This window comes from Hyla sarda, chromosome 4 (genome assembly GCF_029499605.1).
Source record: "Hyla sarda isolate aHylSar1 chromosome 4, aHylSar1.hap1, whole genome shotgun sequence".
NCBI classification, from domain to species: domain Eukaryota; kingdom Metazoa; phylum Chordata; class Amphibia; order Anura; family Hylidae; genus Hyla; species Hyla sarda.
Genome location: NC_079192.1, coordinates 278,438,780 through 278,456,132, shown reverse-complemented (window position 1 = coordinate 278,456,132; position 17,353 = coordinate 278,438,780). Strand labels below are relative to the sequence as shown.

General features: G+C 48.1%; 1 non-coding gene across 1 annotated transcript; it reads right to left on the bottom strand.

Moving 5' to 3' along the window:
- Window positions 1–9,517: 9,517 nt before the first annotated feature.
- On the bottom strand, window positions 9,518–9,705 carry LOC130267923 (U2 spliceosomal RNA). The gene has a single exon (XR_008843337.1). It is a non-coding gene; the product is annotated as a U2 spliceosomal RNA (small nuclear RNA).
- Window positions 9,706–17,353: the final 7,648 nt, after the last annotated feature.

Here is a 17,353-nt window from a genome sequence, read left to right as displayed (position 1 = left end):
TGAGAGTTTTGCTGGACAGATTGAAGATTTTTACTGTGTCCAGGTGGGTGGAGGATGGAGTAGGTGGTTCAGAGTCTTTTACTGGAAGTGTTGTTTCTTTCTTTTTCCTCCTCTGCATCCTCTCTTTCTTTTCTTTTTTGTGTTCTGGTTTGTAGTGATGCCTGCAGCGGCGGGGCCAGTGTGACTTTCTCCAGGTACTGGTTGATGATCCCCGCTTGTATGGCCTTCACCTGGAGCGACATGGTGTTGCAGTTCAGGGCTGGGGGAAGGACTAAAAAAGACTCGGCCAGGGAGGCGTTGACCGTAGAGAAGTCCCCCAGGTCGGTGACTTCCTTTCCCTGGAAGTCGGGGGGAGATAGCGGGTAGCCGGCTGTGGGGGTGAAAAAAGAGGGAGGGTGGTTGGCGTGAGTGTCCGGTGTTACGCTGGGTGCCACGGTAGTTGAAGGTACCACCGGGCAGGGAGCGGGGACCGCTCCACTGGGTGCCACGGTAGTGGGAGGTACCACAGGGCGGGGAGTGGGGGGGTGGGGTCGCTCTGCTGGGTGCTGCAGTAGTTGAAGGTACCACCGGGCGGGGAGTGGGGGTGGAAGGGATAGCTCCGCCGGGTGCCACGGTAGTTGAAGGTACCACCGGGCGGGGAGCGGGAGGAGCAGGGTGACGGGGGGACGCTCCTTGATGGTAGGTACGCCGGGGTGGGGGTGGGCGGCGGGTCGGGGGAACAGTGAGCAGGTGGGTGCCTGGGTGCTGTGGGGTTTTCTTCTTTTTGTTGCAGCCAGTATTTAATATTGCCGGTATTGTAGTCCGTGTGGTCGCGGTTCAGTTTCTTGAGTTTGTTTGCAGCGGTCTCCTTCTCAAATTTGTGGATTTTTTTGGAGGTGCCCCTGTCCCAATCAGGGTATTCAGGTGTGTCACGATAGTCCGCTAGTTTCATGATGCAGTCATCGATTTTTGTGGATACATCCGAGACCAGTGAATCCCTTTTCTCGATAAGCAGATCGATGATGGTGTTGGAGCAAACAGAGAGTGCTGTTTCGAATCTGCTGTGGAAGTCAGGGTCGTCGGGAAAAGTAGGTGCAGTTCGTATGCGGAGACCTCGGGGTATTATATTCTCCGCCCTGTATAGGGACAAAAAAAGGCTGTCCATATGGTTCTGGATTTCTGTCTAAGGCTGGGTTCACACTACGTTTTGTCCCATACGGGAGCGCATACGGCAGGGGGGAGCTAAAAGCTCGCGCTCCCGTATGTGACCGTATGCGCTCCCGTATGCCATTCATTTCAATGAGCCGACCGGAGTGAAACGTTCGGTCCGGTCGGCTCATTTTTGCGCCGTATGCGCTTTTACAACCGGACCTAAAACCGTGGTTGACCACAGTTTTAGGTCCGGTTGTAAAAGCGCATATGGCGCAAAAATGAGCCGACCGGACCGAGCGTTTCACTCCGGTCGGCTCATTGAAATGAATGGCATACGGGAGCGCATACGGTGACATACGGGAGCGCAAGCTTTTAGCTCCCCCCTGCCGTATGCGCTCCCGTATGGGACAAAACGTAGTGTGAACCCAGCCTTAGACAGGTTTTCGAGTTCAAAGAACAAATCTCTAATTTCTTTAAAGTCCATGATGTTGGTGGCACCTGTGTCCATGGTGTTAGGGTCGGCCACAAGTGGTTGTTCAATGAGGCTCCTGAAGAGGCAGTCTCTCTTTGTAAAGTGAGTAGTGTTGAGCGGCATAGGCCATATTCGAATTTGCGAATATTCGCGAATATATGGACGAATATTCGTCATATATTCGCGAATATTCGCATATTCGTAATATTCCGTTTTATTTTCACATATACGAAAATTTGCGTACGCGAAATTTACCATATGCGAAAATTAGCATATACAAAATTAACATTAGCAAAAATTTGCATATGCGGAAATTAGCATATGTAAATTTCCGCATATGCGAAAATTCGCACACCAGTCTCACACAGTAGTATTAGAGCCTTCTTTACACCACAAAAGCTGGAAGCAGAGAGGGTTGATCACTGTGATGTGTACTGTGAAAAAAAATAAAAAAATAAAACGAATATTCGTAATTACGAATATATAGTGCTATATTCGCGAATATTCGGGAATTTGCGAATATGCGATATTCGCGAATAAAATTTGCATTGCGAATATTCGCGAGCAACACTAAAAGTGAGTAGATTTTAGATCCATGTTGGTGGTTTTAGGAAGTTGAAGGTTGTTGTGGTTGTTGTAGTGCACCGTCGCTCGAATATCCTGGTTGCCGGTGTGCCGAAGGCAGTGCCGGATATGAAGAGCAGTAAATGGAGGAAAAAAGTGGAGGTAGTGCCGGGTGCGGTGTAGGTCTTTAGCAGGTATAGGTGGGTACCCAGGTAGGGGTAGCGTATTCCTTGCCGGTGATGGTAGCTTGGTATGCAGCGTGAGGACGGAGCCCAGAGGAGAGTCCGTAGAGAAATGCAGAAGTATAGGAGAAAAAAGCTGTGATGGCGCTCCCAAGGACGTAACCCAAGTTGTGGGTATTGATGCAAAATAATTTATTCTTACCACATAAGAAAAACAAAGAAAATAATAAATAAGTATTTCTCCTATACTTCTGCATTTCTCTAAGGATTCTCCTCTGGGCTCCGTCCTCACGCTGCTGGCCTGCATACCAAGCTACCATCACCGGCAAGGAATACGCTACCCCTACCTGGGTACCCACCTATACTGGCTAAAGACCTACACCGCACCTGGCGCTACCTCAACTTTTTTCCTCCATTTACTTCATGTCAAGAACTGTCCAGAGTTGGAGAGGTTTGCTATGGGGAAATGTTCCTGCTCTGGACAGTTCCTGAAATGGACAGAGGTGTTAGCAGAGAGCACCATGGACAGACGGAAAAAATGTTTTTAAAAGAAATGAACTTCCTCTGTTTAATACAGCAGCTGAAAAGTACTGGAAGGATTAAGATTTTTAAATAGAGGTAATTTACAAATATGTTTAACTTTCTGGCACCAGTTGATTTAAAAAAAATTTTTTTGCACTGCAGTACCCCTTTAAGCCATTGGGAACATCCAACGGTTGCTAAACTACAACAACCATCATTCACATTGAGCCACAGGCTTTCTGGGAATAATGGGGAATGTAGTTTAGCAATAGAGAGCCTCCAACTGTTGCTAAACTACAATCCTGTCACGATGCCGGCTGGCAGGTAGTGGACCCTCTGTGCCAGAGAGGGATTGGCGTGGACCGTGCTAGTGGACCGGTTCTAAGCCACTACTGGTTTTCACCAGAGCCCGCCGCAAAGCGGGATGGTCTTGCTGCGGCGGTAGTGACCAGGTCGTATCCACTAGCAACGGCTCACCTCTCTGGCTGCTGAAGATAGGCGCGGTACAAGGGAGTAGGCAGAAGCAAGGTCGGACGTAGCAGAAGGTCGGGGCAGGCAGCAAGGATCGTAGTCAGGGGCAACGGCAGAAGGTCTGGAAACACAGGCAAGGAACACACAAGGAACGCTTTCACTGGCACTAAGGCAACAAGATCCGGCAAGGGAGTGCAAGGGAAGTGAGGTAATATAGGGAAGTGCACAGGTGAAAACCCTAATTGGAACCACTGCGCCAATCAGCGGCGCAGTGGCCCTTTAAATCGCAGAGACCCGGCGCGCGCGCGCCCTAGGGAGCGGGGCCGCGCGCGCCGGGACAGAACAGACGGGGAGCGAGTCAGGTAGGGGAGCCGGGGTGCGCATCGCGAGCGGGCGCTACCCGCATCGCGAATCGCATCCCGGCTGGCAGCGGGATCGCAGCGCCCCGGGTCAGAGGACGTGACCGGAGCGCTGCAGCGGAGGGAGTGAAGCGAGCGCTCCGGGGAGGAGCGGGGACCCGGAGCGCTCGGCGTAACAGTACCCCCCCCCTTGGGTCTCCCCCTCTTCTTGGAGCCTGAGAACCTGAGGAGCAGACTTTTGTCAAGGATGTTGTCCTCAGGTTCCCAGGATCTCTCTTCAGGACCACAACCCTCCCAGTCTACTAAAAAAAAATTTTTCCCTCTGACCTTTTTGGCAGCCAAAATTTCCTTGACCGAGAAGACGTCCGAGGAGCCGGAAACAGGAGTGGGAGGAACAGATTTGGGAGAAAAACGGTTGAGGATGAGTGGTTTGAGAAGAGAGACGTGAAAGGCATTAGGGATACGAAGAGAAGGAGGAAGAAGAAGTTTATAAGAGACAGGATTAATTTGACACAAAATTTTGAAAGGACCAAGATAGCGTGGTCCCAACTTGTAGCTAGGGACACGGAAGCGGACATATTTAGCGGAGAGCCATACCTTGTCTCCAGGGGAAAAAACGGGGGGAGCTCTTCTTTTCTTATCCGCGAACCTCTTCATGCGTGAAGAAGCCTGTAAGAGAGAATTTTGGGTCTCTCTCCATATAATGGAAAGGTCACGAGAAATTTCATCCACAGCGGGCAGACCAGAGGGCAAGGGGGTAGGGAGGGGGGGAAGAGGGTGACGGCCGTACACCACGAAAAATGGGGATTTGGAGGAAGATTCAGAGACCCTGAAGTTATACGAGAATTCGGCCCATGGAAGGAGATCTGCCCAGTCATCCTGGCGGGAGGAAACAAAATGTCGCAAATAATCACCCAGGATCTGGTTAATTCTTTCTACTTGTCCATTGGACTGGGGATGATATGCAGAGGAAAAATTTAATTTAATCTTGAGTTGTTTACAGAGAGCCCTCCAGAATTTAGACACGAATTGGACCCCTCTATCCGAGACAATCTGCGTAGGCAACCCGTGAAGACGAAAAATGTGTACAAAAAATTGTTTAGCCAACTGAGGCGCAGAAGGAAGACCAGGAAGAGGGATGAAATGTGCCATTTTGGAGAATCGATCAACGACCACCCAAATAACGGTGTTGCCACGGGAAGGGGGTAAATCAGTAATAAAATCCATACCAATCAGAGACCAAGGCTGTTCGGGGACAGGCAGAGGATGAAGAAAACCAGCGGGCTTCTGGCGAGGAGTCTTATCCCGGGCACAGATAGTGCAGGCTCGCACAAAGTCCCCAACATCCGTCTCCAGAGTCGGCCACCAATAGAAGCGGGAGATGAGTTGCACAGATTTCTTGATGCCCGCATGACCTGCGAGATGGGAGGAGTGACCCCATTTGAGGATTCCGAGGCGTTGGCGTGGAGAAACAAAGGTCTTTCCTGGAGGAGTCTGCCTGATGGAGGCAGGAGAAGTGGAGATCAGGCAGTCAGGTGGAATGATGTGTTGCGGAGGGAGATCAACTTCTGAGGCATCCGAGGAACGAGAGAGAGCATCGGCCCTAATGTTCTTATCGGCAGGACGAAAGTGAATCTCAAAATTAAATCGGGCAAAGAACAGAGACCACCGGGCCTGGCGAGGATTCAGCCGTTGGGCCGACTGGAGGTAGGAGAGGTTCTTGTGGTCGGTGTAGATAATAACAGGAAATCTTGATCCCTCCAGCAGATGCCTCCATTCCTCAAGTGCTAATTTAATGGCTAGAAGCTCTCGATCCCCGATGGAGTAGTTCCTCTCCGCTGGAGAGAAGGTCCTAGAGAAAAAACCACAAGTGACAGCATGCCCGGAAGAATTTTTTTGTAGAAGAACAGCTCCAGCTCCTACTGAGGAGGCATCAACCTCCAATAGGAAGGGTTTGGAAGGGTCAGGTCTGGAGAGCACGGGAGCCGAAGAAAAGGCAGACTTGAGTCGTTTAAAGGAGTCTTCTGCTTGAGGAGGCCAGGACTTGGGATCAGCATTTTTTTTGGTTAAAGCCACGATAGGAGCCACAATGGTAGAAAAATGTGGAATAAATTGCCTGTAATAATTGGCGAACCCCAAAAAGCGTTGGATAGCACGGAGTCCGGAGGGGCGTGGCCAATTTAAGACGGCAGAGAGTTTGTCTGGATCCATCTGTAGTCCCTGGCCAGAGACCAAATATCCTAGAAAAGGAAGAGATTGGCATTCAAACAGACATTTCTCAATTTTGGCATAGAGTTGGTTGTCACGAAGTCTCTGAAGAACCATACGGACATGCTGGCGGTGTTCTTCTAGATTGGCAGAAAAAATTAGGATATCGTCCAGATATACCACAACACAGGAGTATAACAGATCACGAAAAATTTCATTGACAAAGTCTTGGAAGACGGCAGGGGCATTGCACAGTCCAAAGGGCATGACCAGATACTCAAAGTGTCCATCTCTGGTGTTAAATGCCGTTTTCCACTCGTCCCCCTCTCTGATGCGGATGAGGTTATAGGCGCCTCTTAAGTCCAATTTAGTGAAGATGTGGGCACCTTGGAGGCGATCAAAGAGTTCAGAGATGAGGGGTAAGGGGTAGCGGTTCTTAACCGTGATTTTATTAAGACCGCGGTAGTCAATGCAAGGACGTAGGGAGCCATCTTTTTTGGACACAAAGAAAAATCCGGCTCCGGCAGGAGAGGAGGATTTACGGATAAAGCCCTTTTTTAGATTCTCCTGGACGTATTCGGACATGGCAAGAGTCTCTGGGGCAGAGAGAGGATAAATTCTGCCCCGGGGTGGAGTAGTACCCGGGAGGAGGTCGATAGGGCAATCATAAGGCCTGTGAGGAGGTAGAGTCTCAGCTTGTTTTTTGCAGAAAACATCCGCGAAGTCCATATAGGCCTTAGGGAGACCGGTTACTGGAGGAACCACAGAGTTACGGCAAGGGTTACTGGGAACCGGTTTTAGACAGTTCTTGGAACAAGAGGACCCCCAACTCTTGATCTCCCCAGTGGACCAATCCAGGGTTGGGGAATGAAGTTGAAGCCAGGGAAGTCCAAGGAGAATCTCCGAGGTGCAATTGGGGAGGACCAAAAGTTCAATCCTCTCATGATGAGATCCGATGCTCATAAGAAGGGGCTCCGTGCGGAAACGTATGGTACAGTCCAATCTTTCATTATTTACACAATTGATGTAGAGGGGTCTGGCGAGACTGGTCACTGGGATGTTGAACCTGTTGACGAGAGAGGCCAAAATAAAATTTCCTGCAGATCCAGAGTCCAGGAAGGCCACTGTAGAGAAGGAGAAGGCAGAGGCAGACATCCGCACAGGCACAGTAAGACGTGGAGAAGCAGAGTAGACATCAAGGACTGTCTCACCTTTGTGCGGAGTCAGCGTACGTCTTTCCAGGCGGGGAGGACGGATAGGACAATCCCTCAGGAAGTGTTCGGTACTAGCACAGTACAGGCAGAGGTTCTCCATACGGCGTCGTGTCCTCTCTTGAGGTGTCAGGCGAGACCGGTCGACCTGCATAGCCTCCATGGCGGGAGGCACAGGAACAGATTGCAGGGGACCAGAGGAGAGAGGAGCCGAGGAGACGAAACGCCTCGTGCGAACAGAGTCCATATCTTGGCGGAGTTCCTGACGCCTTTCAGAAAAACGCATGTCAATGCGAGTGGCTAGGTGAATAAGTTCATGTAGATTAGCAGGAATTTCTCGTGCGGCCAGAACATCTTTAATGTTGCTGGATAGGCCTTTTTTGAAGGTCGCGCAGAGGGCCTCATTATTCCAGGACAATTCTGAAGCAAGTGTACGGAATTGTACGGCATACTCGCCAACGGAAGAATTACCCTGGACCAGGTTCAACAGGGCAGTCTCAGCAGAAGAGGCTCGGGCAGGTTCCTCAAAGACACTTCGGATTTCCGAGAAGAAGGAGTGTACAGAGGCAGTGACGGGGTCATTGCGGTCCCAGAGCGGTGTGGCCCATGACAGGGCTTTTCCGGACAGAAGACTGACTACGAAAGCCACCTTAGACCTTTCAGTGGGAAACAGGTCCGACATCATCTCCAGATGCAGGGAACATTGGGAAAGAAAGCCACGGCAAAACTTAGAGTCCCCATCAAATTTATCCGGCAAGGATAAGCGTATCCCAGGAGCGGCCACTCGCTGCGGAGGAGGTGCAGGAGCTGGCGGAGGAGATGACTGCTGAAGCTGTGGTAGCAACTGTTGTAGCATAACGGTCAGTTGAGACAGCTGTTGGCCTTGTTGCGCTATCTGTTGTGACTGCTGGGCGACCACCGTGGTGAGGTCAGCGACAACTGGCAGAGGAACTTCAGCGGGATCCATGGCCGGATCTACTGTCACGATGCCGGCTGGCAGGTAGTGGACCCTCTGTGCCAGAGAGGGATTGGCGTGGACCGTGCTAGTGGACCGGTTCTAAGCCACTACTGGTTTTCACCAGAGCCCGCCGCAAAGCGGGATGGTCTTGCTGCGGCGGTAGTGACCAGGTCGTATCCACTAGCAACGGCTCACCTCTCTGGCTGCTGAAGATAGGCGCGGTACAAGGGAGTAGGCAGAAGCAAGGTCGGACGTAGCAGAAGGTCGGGGCAGGCAGCAAGGATCGTAGTCAGGGGCAACGGCAGAAGGTCTGGAAACACAGGCAAGGAACACACAAGGAACGCTTTCACTGGCACTAAGGCAACAAGATCCGGCAAGGGAGTGCAAGGGAAGTGAGGTAATATAGGGAAGTGCACAGGTGAAAACCCTAATTGGAACCACTGCGCCAATCAGCGGCGCAGTGGCCCTTTAAATCGCAGAGACCCGGCGCGCGCGCGCCCTAGGGAGCGGGGCCGCGCGCGCCGGGACAGAACAGACGGGGAGCGAGTCAGGTAGGGGAGCCGGGGTGCGCATCGCGAGCGGGCGCTACCCGCATCGCGAATCGCATCCCGGCTGGCAGCGGGATCGCAGCGCCCCGGGTCAGAGGACGTGACCGGAGCGCTGCAGCGGAGGGAGTGAAGCGAGCGCTCCGGGGAGGAGCGGGGACCCGGAGCGCTCGGCGTAACAAATCCCCATCATTTTTTTTTTTAAAGCCGAGGAATGTGCTCTCAAATCACCCAAAGTGCAAGAAAAAGTGCAAACGTGTTACACTAAAAAAACGTGCACAAAGGATGCGGTCTATCGCAAGCCCTTCTCCGATAGGAGAGAGGCCCCCCAACAAACCTTACCCTTCGCCTCCGGACCAAAAGGTACCTACGAGGTTCCAGGTTCGATGTCCCTTTTCGCCGAAGCTACTAGGGGACCACAAATGCTCCCGGCATCCCCCTTGGCGTTAGCCAAGGTATCTGCCCGCAGAGCCGATAACGGTAGGTACCCTGCCAAAGCAGGAGTACCCGGGGTGTTTGCAGGGAGGTGTGGAACCTAATGGCCACACACACCTCCCCTAGACCGCCAGGAGGGACACCCAGAAGGGCTACCGCATCCTGACAAATCCTGTGGACACACAACACGCAAAAAGTGACACAAAAAGAAATAAATAAGTGAATGTGTGCAGATATACTGCCCGGACATCCGGCCGGATCTATAAAAATGTCTGATCCTAGCCAGAAGACCGGGAATCAAGAGGTGAGTGCCACAAGGTGAAGAGATTATGGTGCCCGTGCTTCAACTCAGTGAGCCAGTATTCCCAGTGAGTTTCGGCACCTCGGGGTCACCACTCCCAGAGGCACAAAGGTACCTCGGCTCTAGACCCTCTCAGCCTCATGGCGAGACCCGGAGGGAACAGGTCACATCGGGGCAGCCGTCGAGCTGATTCCTCAGAACCAGCCCCGGAAAGCCCCGGTACACCTGCACCCTCCATGCAGCACCCATCCCCACCAGCCTCATACCGGCGTTACTGCCCACCGCCATGAAAAACTGATAAGAACAGATACTACACTTGATCTTAGCCAAAAGGCTGAGAAGCCAAAATCCCCATCATTCCTAGAGAGCTGAAGGCTGTCTGAGAATGATGAGGGTTGTAGCTTAGCAACAACTGGAGGCTCCCAGTTTGGGAACACACTGCTTTCTTCCTAGGGAGAGCACTCTAAGTACTTACCCTTTTTTGTGTTTTTGTCTTCTTCTTGTTTCAGATCCGTGTATGCGGGGAACTATGTTGGATTCGAGGACTACATAGAAGACTAGCGTATTAATTTTTTCAATAAAATGGTTAACAAGGACTTGTGGGGAAGTGTTTTTTCTGATAACAATTTTTAAAACTTGACTTTACTAGTAGTGGAAACTGTCTTATAAATGGAATTCAGTTGTAAGCCGGAGCTTAGTGTTAGCCTCAAAAACAGCTAGTGTTAACACCCAATTATTACCCCGGTACCCACCTCCACAGGGGTAGCAGGAAGAGCTGTACCAAAAGACCCGAAGCATCAAAAATAGCACTACTGGGCCTAGCAGGTATTAGGCTGACATCATTTAGGCTGAAGAGGGCTAATAACAATGGTCCTCGCCCACCCTGGTAATGTAAGGCTCCTGCTGCTTGGTTAGTATTTGGCTAAGAATGAAAATACAAGGAAGACTTCTGTTAGTCTGTTCTAAAGTCTAATGGGCCCCTTGCCCCCCTCACCATTAGTGTTGAGCGACATAGGCCATATTCGAATTTGCGATATTTCGTGAATATATGGACAAATATTCGTCATATATTCGCTAAATTCACATATTCCTAATATTCACATTTTATTTTCGCATATGCAAAACTTTGCATAATTGAAACTTCGCATACACGAAAATTAGCATATGCGAAAATATGCATATGCGAAAATTTGCACACCAGTCTCACACAGTAGTATTAGAGCCTTCTTTACACCACACAAGCTGGAAGCAGAGAGGGATGATCACTGTGATGTGTACTGTGAAAAAAAACTAAAAAAAAAAGCGAATATTCATAATTGCAAACATATAGTGCTATATTCGCGAATATTAACGAATTTATGAATATGCGATATCCGCAAATAAAATTCGCATTGCGAATATTCGCGAGCAACACTACTCACCATATCCACCCTTTCTTAATTCCTACCACCAGTCCCACTATTTAGCTTTGCTCGGCCACTGCTCTACACCTACACCACCTCTGCAACACATTCCAAAAGCTGACTGTCCTCCTCACACAATGTTATTTTTATTTATTTTTTACCATCATTCTCTATGCAGTATAAATAACATGTTATCTTTATTCTGCAGTTCGGTATTATTAAGGCGATACCAAATTTATATATTTTTTATGTTTTATCACATGTCCAATGTTAAAAATATGTGTTACCATATTCTGAAAGCTGTAACTTTTCTTTTCACCAATGGTGAGGGCTTGTTTTTATGCACGATAAGTTGCTGTTTTTACTGGGACTATACTTCAAGAAGACATGGAGCCAGAAAAAGCATGTTTTAATCAATTTCTTTAGTATATGTACAGCATGCACTATTCCTTTTCTTAAATCATCTTAAACCACCTCATTCCAGTGTGCAACTTAAAAGTCATTGTCATAAATCTCTGTTCTCTTCCTATTAGCTGCAGGGGAGATTTCTCGTAACCCTAGTCTACATCCTTTTTCTGCAAACTTCAGCGTATTACCTTACAATGCAAGAAAAACCCCTACAAATCTGATAAACATTCCATGTATGTCTTCTCCGAAATATTTAGTTGTGCATTCTGTGATTTCCAGTATAACAAAATCATCTTCATTCAAGACTTATTCCATTCTTATTATGTTGGTTGTCACAGAAACATAGCCTCAATATTCCTCCCTTGCTGCTCTATTGCTGACATTTTTCTTACTCCCGCAGACTTGGGCATGGTGAAGAAGTAGACATATTTTTCCCCACACTCTTCTTTCCAGGTCATTCCCTAGGTACTCCTTTTCGTTTCCAAATTCAACCTTGAAGACCATGGAGGTATCTTTCTTAAAGTACTAGTAGAGTAATCTGGTGGATACTATATATATATATATATATATATATATATATATATATATATATATATTTTTTTTTTTTTTTTTTTTTTTTTAAATCAATTGATGCCAGAAAGTTAAACAGACTTGTAAATTACATCTCTGTCCATGTCATGAACTGTCCAGAGCAGGAAAGGTTTGCGGTGTGAGCATAGAGCACTGTGGTCAGACAGAAAAGAACAACTCAACAACTCAACTTTCTCTGTAGTATACAGCAGCTGATAAGTACTGGAAGGATTTAGATTTTTTAATAGAAGTATTTTACAAAACTGTTTAACTTTCTGGAGCCAGAGAGAAGCCAGAAGTAATAAAGAAGTAAAGTTCAAAAGTAACACAAAACAGAAACACTTTTGAGTAAAGATTGGCCACAGTCATTTATTGAAAGGTTGCCATTATTCTAACCCCTTTCCAACCCCAAATGTACTTGAACATTATGGATTGGATGAGGGGAATATGGTGTGGGCCCACTAGATGGGACCGAGTCATAACTGGCAGACAGGGCCGTTTGAAGGAATATAGGGGCCCCAAGCAAAATGGACATGGAGGCCCCCCCCTCTTGAAGTTCACGCACGTCATGCTCTAGGGCCGGCGTCACGATGTAGTTACACCGGCCCTTGAATTCTGGGAGCGCGACGTGAGCAAACGTCGATACGAGGCCCCCACATTAGGTGCAGCAGAGTTCCCTCCACACTAGGTGCAGCAGAGTTCCCCCACATTAGGTGCAGCAGAGTTCCCCCCCCACATTAGGTGCAGCAGAGTTCCCCCCATATTAGGTAGGCAGTGTTCCCCCCACATTAGGTGCAGCATAGTTCTCCCCACATTAGGTTGGCAGTGTTCCCCCCACATTAGGTGCAGCATAGTTCTCCCCACATTAGGTAGGCAGTGTTCCCCCCACATTAGGCAGGCAGTGTTCCCCCACATTATGTAGGCAGTGTTCCCCACAGACATACAGCCTTCAGTCTTATACAGTGTATGGCTGGAGGCTGTATGCCTGTGTACTGCCAACTTCAATGCTCCGACCACCGCTCCTCCGGTCCAGCCTTAGCATTAGTTCCCCGGATCGGAGAAGCGGAGGTCGGAACACCAAAGATGATGTCCCGCTGGTCACTTACCAAGCTGGCCAACGCACGTCTTCCTCCTCTTCGATGCTCCGGTCTTCTGCGGCTCCATCTCCCGGCGGCCCCTGCATTTTTAAACTTAACGCGGGGCCGCAGAAAGTTAACGGAGGCATCCCTGTGTCCTGAAAACATCTTTCGGGACACAGGGATGTCCTTAATAGTGATGGGGGGAATTGCTTGGTTTGCCTGTCCTGTAGCGACGTGCCTGCTGGCAGATGCCCATTGCTATCAGCTGCTGACATTTGCCCGTACTGTCAGATATCAGAGATTGCTCTGATGACCTTCCTTGAAATGGATAACCCCTTAAGGACTGAGGGTTTTTCGGTTTTTGCACTTTCGTTTTTTACCTCCTCACCTTTTAAAAATCATAACCCTTTCAATTTTGCACCTAAAAATCCATATGATGGCTTATTTTTTGCAACACCAATTCTACTTTGCAGAGACATCAGTCATTTTACCCAAAAATCTACAGCTAAAACGGAAAAAAAATCATTGTGCGATGAAATTGAAGAAAAAAAGCCATTTTGTAATTTTGGGGGCTTCCGTTTCTATGCAGTACATTTTTGAGTAAAAATGAGACCTGATCTTTATTCTGTAGGTCCATACAATTAAAATGATACCCTACTTATATCTTCTTATACGTTTGATTTTGTCGTACTTCTGTAAAAAATCATAACTACATGCACGGAAATTTATACGTTTAAAATTGTCATTTTCTGACCCCTATAGCTTTTTTATTTTTCTGCGTATGGGGCAGTATTAGGGCTCATTTTTTGCGCTGTGATCTGAAGTTTTTAGCGGTACCATTTTTGTATTGATAGGACTTTTTGATCGCTTTTTATTCATTTTTTTGTGTTATAAAAAGCGACCAAAAATAAGTTATTTTGGGCTTTGGAATTTTTTTGCGCATATGACTGTGCGGTTTAATTAATTATATATTTTTATAGTTCGGACATTTACGCACGCGGCTATACCACATATGTTTATATTTATTTTTATTTACATGGTGTTTTTTTAATGGGAAAAGGGGGCGATTTGAACTTTTATTAAGGAAATGGTTAAATCACAGGCTTGGAGCAATCAATCGCCGAATGGACGCACCGGAGGAAGGTAAGAGGACCTCCGCTCGTGACCCAGCTGATCGGAACACCGCATTTTCACTGCGGTGGTCCCGATCAGTCCCACTGAGCCGCCGGGCAGCTTTCACTTTCGTTTTAGACGCGGCGTTCAACTTTGAACGCCGTGTCTAAAGGGTTAATAGCGCACGGAAAAATCTCTTTGTTTAAAGGGGTTATCCAGGAAAAAACTTTTTTTTTTCTATAAAAAAATATTAATCCTTTCAGTACTTGTGAGCTGCTGAAGTTTAGTTGTTCTTTTCTGTCTAAGTGCTGTATGATGACACCTGTCTCGGGAACCGCCCAGTTTAGAAGCAAATCCCCATAGCAAACCTCTTCTACTCTGTGCAGTTCCCGAGACAAGCAGAGATGTCAGCAGAGAGCACTGTTGCCAGATGGAAAACAACAACTCAACTTCAGCAGCTGATAATTATTGAAAGAACTAAGATTTTTTAATAGAAGTAATTTACAAATCTTTTTAACTCTCTGGAGCCAGTTGATATATAAAAAACAGTTTTTTCCAGGAATACCCCTTTAAGCTTTGATTCAACCACTCTCACACTATATATAGTCGCTAATCTAAGTGGCTGATGCTATGGATCCCTGCTGACAAAATGTACATGGCCATAGTAAAGGAAACTTTCAGGTATTACCAGGGCCGGTTTTAGACTTAATGTGGCCCTGGGCAAAATTAAAAGTGGGGCCCCACAAAAGTCGAACAAGTCAGTCACATTTAGTTCATTCAGGATGTAGCACGCCAAGAGTGTTGCAAGTTTTCTAACCTCTTAAGAACGCAATGCATACCTGCATGCCCTGCACCCACTCCCCTGCTATGATGCGAGCTCACGGGCAGACCCTGCATCATAGCTGGAAGGTCCCGGGGGCTATCAGCCTCCAGGATCCATGTCTAATGCTGTATATCACCGATCACGGTGATACCCAGCAGTAACACATTAGATGTGGTGATCAAAGTTGATCGCCAGCGTCTAACGGAAAAGTAAAACCATTCCTGTAAGCTCAGTCGGGCTGTTTGGGACCTCTGCGGGGAAATCGTCTGGATCAGCAGAGCGCCGATAACACTGACCTATGCAATGGCATAGCATTGAACAGTGTACGTGATTCAACCCCTTCCCTAATAAAAGTTTGAATCACCCCCCTTTACCCATAAAAAAAAATAATATGTAAATAAAAATAAACATGTGGCATTGCCACGTGCATAAATGTCAGAACTATAAAAATATAATGTTAATTAAACCGCATGGTCATAGGCATATACGTAAACAAATTCCAAAATTTTAACTTAAATTTTTTTTTATAAAAAGCGAATAAAAAGTCCAATCAAAACAAAAATGGTACCAATAAAAAGTACACACCACGGCGCAAAAAAAAATAGCTCTCATACACCCCCATATATAGAAAATAAAAAAGTTATAGGGGTCAGAAGATGCCAATTTTAAACATACTAATTTTGGTGCATGTAGTTGTACTTTTTCTAATTAGTATAATAAAATAAAACCTACATAACTTGGGTATCCTTGTAACCATATGGACCTACCAAATAAAAATGTGTCACTTTTACTGAAAGTGTACAGCGTAGAAACGGAAGTCGCTAAAAACTACAAATGGCGTTTTTTTTCCATTTTTTTCACACAAATAATTTTTGGGGGTCCTTCATAAATTTTGTGGAAAATGACTCATGTCATTACAAAGTAAAATTAGTAGCTCACAAATCGAGTCTAGAAAGGTTTAACCCCTTGGGGACGGAGCCCATTATGACCCTAAGGACGGGAGCATTTTTTGCACATCTGACCACTGTCACTTTAAGCATTAATAACTCTGGGATGCTTTTACTTATTGTCACGATGCCGGCTGGCAGGTAGTGGACCCTCTGTGCCAGAGAGGGATTGGCGTGGACCGTGCTAGTGGACCGGTTCTAAGCCACTACTGGTTTTCACCAGAGCCCGCCGCAAAGCGGGATGGTCTTGCTGCGGCGGTAGTGACCAGGTCGTATCCACTAGCAACGGCTCACCTCTCTGGCTGCTGAAGATAGGCGCGGTACAAGGGAGTAGGCAGAAGCAAGGTCGGACGTAGCAGAAGGTCGGGGCAGGCAGCAAGGATCGTAGTCAGGGGCAACGGCAGAAGGTCTGGAAACACAGGCAAGGAACACACAAGGAACGCTTTCACTGGCACTAAGGCAACAAGATCCGGCAAGGGAGTGCAAGGGAAGTGAGGTAATATAGGGAAGTGCACAGGTGAAAACCCTAATTGGAACCACTGCGCCAATCAGCGGCGCAGTGGCCCTTTAAATCGCAGAGACCCGGCGCGCGCGCGCCCTAGGGAGCGGGGCCGCGCGCGCCGGGACAGAACAGACGGGGAGCGAGTCAGGTAGGGGAGCCGGGGTGCGCATCGCGAGCGGGCGCTACCCGCATCGCGAATCGCATCCCGGCTGGCAGCAGGATCGCAGCGCCCCGGGTCAGAGGACGTGACCGGAGCGCTGCAGCGGAGGGAGTGAAGCGAGCGCTCCGGGGAGGAGCGGGGACCCGGAGCGCTCGGCGTAACAGTACCCCCCCCCTTGGGTCTCCCCCTCTTCTTGGAGCCTGAGAACCTGAGGAGCAGACTTTTGTCAAGGATGTTGTCCTCAGGTTCCCAGGATCTCTCTTCAGGACCACAACCCTCCCAGTCTACTAAAAAAAAATTTTTCCCTCTGACCTTTTTGGCAGCCAAAATTTCCTTGACCGAGAAGACGTCCGAGGAGCCGGAAACAGGAGTGGGAGGAACAGATTTGGGAGAAAAACGGTTGAGGATGAGTGGTTTGAGAAGAGAGACGTGAAAGGCATTAGGGATACGAAGAGAAGGAGGAAGAAGAAGTTTATAAGAGACAGGATTAATTTGACACAAAATTTTGAAAGGACCAAGATAGCGTGGTCCCAACTTGTAGCTAGGGACACGGAAGCGGACATATTTAGCGGAGAGCCATACCTTGTCTCCAGGGGAAAAAACGGGGGGAGCTCTTCTTTTCTTATCCGCGAACCTCTTCATGCGTGAAGAAGCCTGTAAGAGAGAATTTTGGGTCTCTCTCCATATAATGGAAAGGTCACGAGAAATTTCATCCACAGCGGGCAGACCAGAGGGCAAGGGGGTAGGGAGGGGGGGAAGAGGGTGACGGCCGTACACCACGAAAAATGGGGATTTGGAGGAAGATTCAGAGACCCTGAAGTTATACGAGAATTCGGCCCATGGAAGGAGATCTGCCCAGTCATCCTGGCGGGAGGAAACAAAATGTCGCAAATAATCACCCAGGATCTGGTTAATTCTTTCTACTTGTCCATTGGACTGGGGATGATATGCAGAGGAAAAATTTAATTTAATCTTGAGTTGTTTACAGA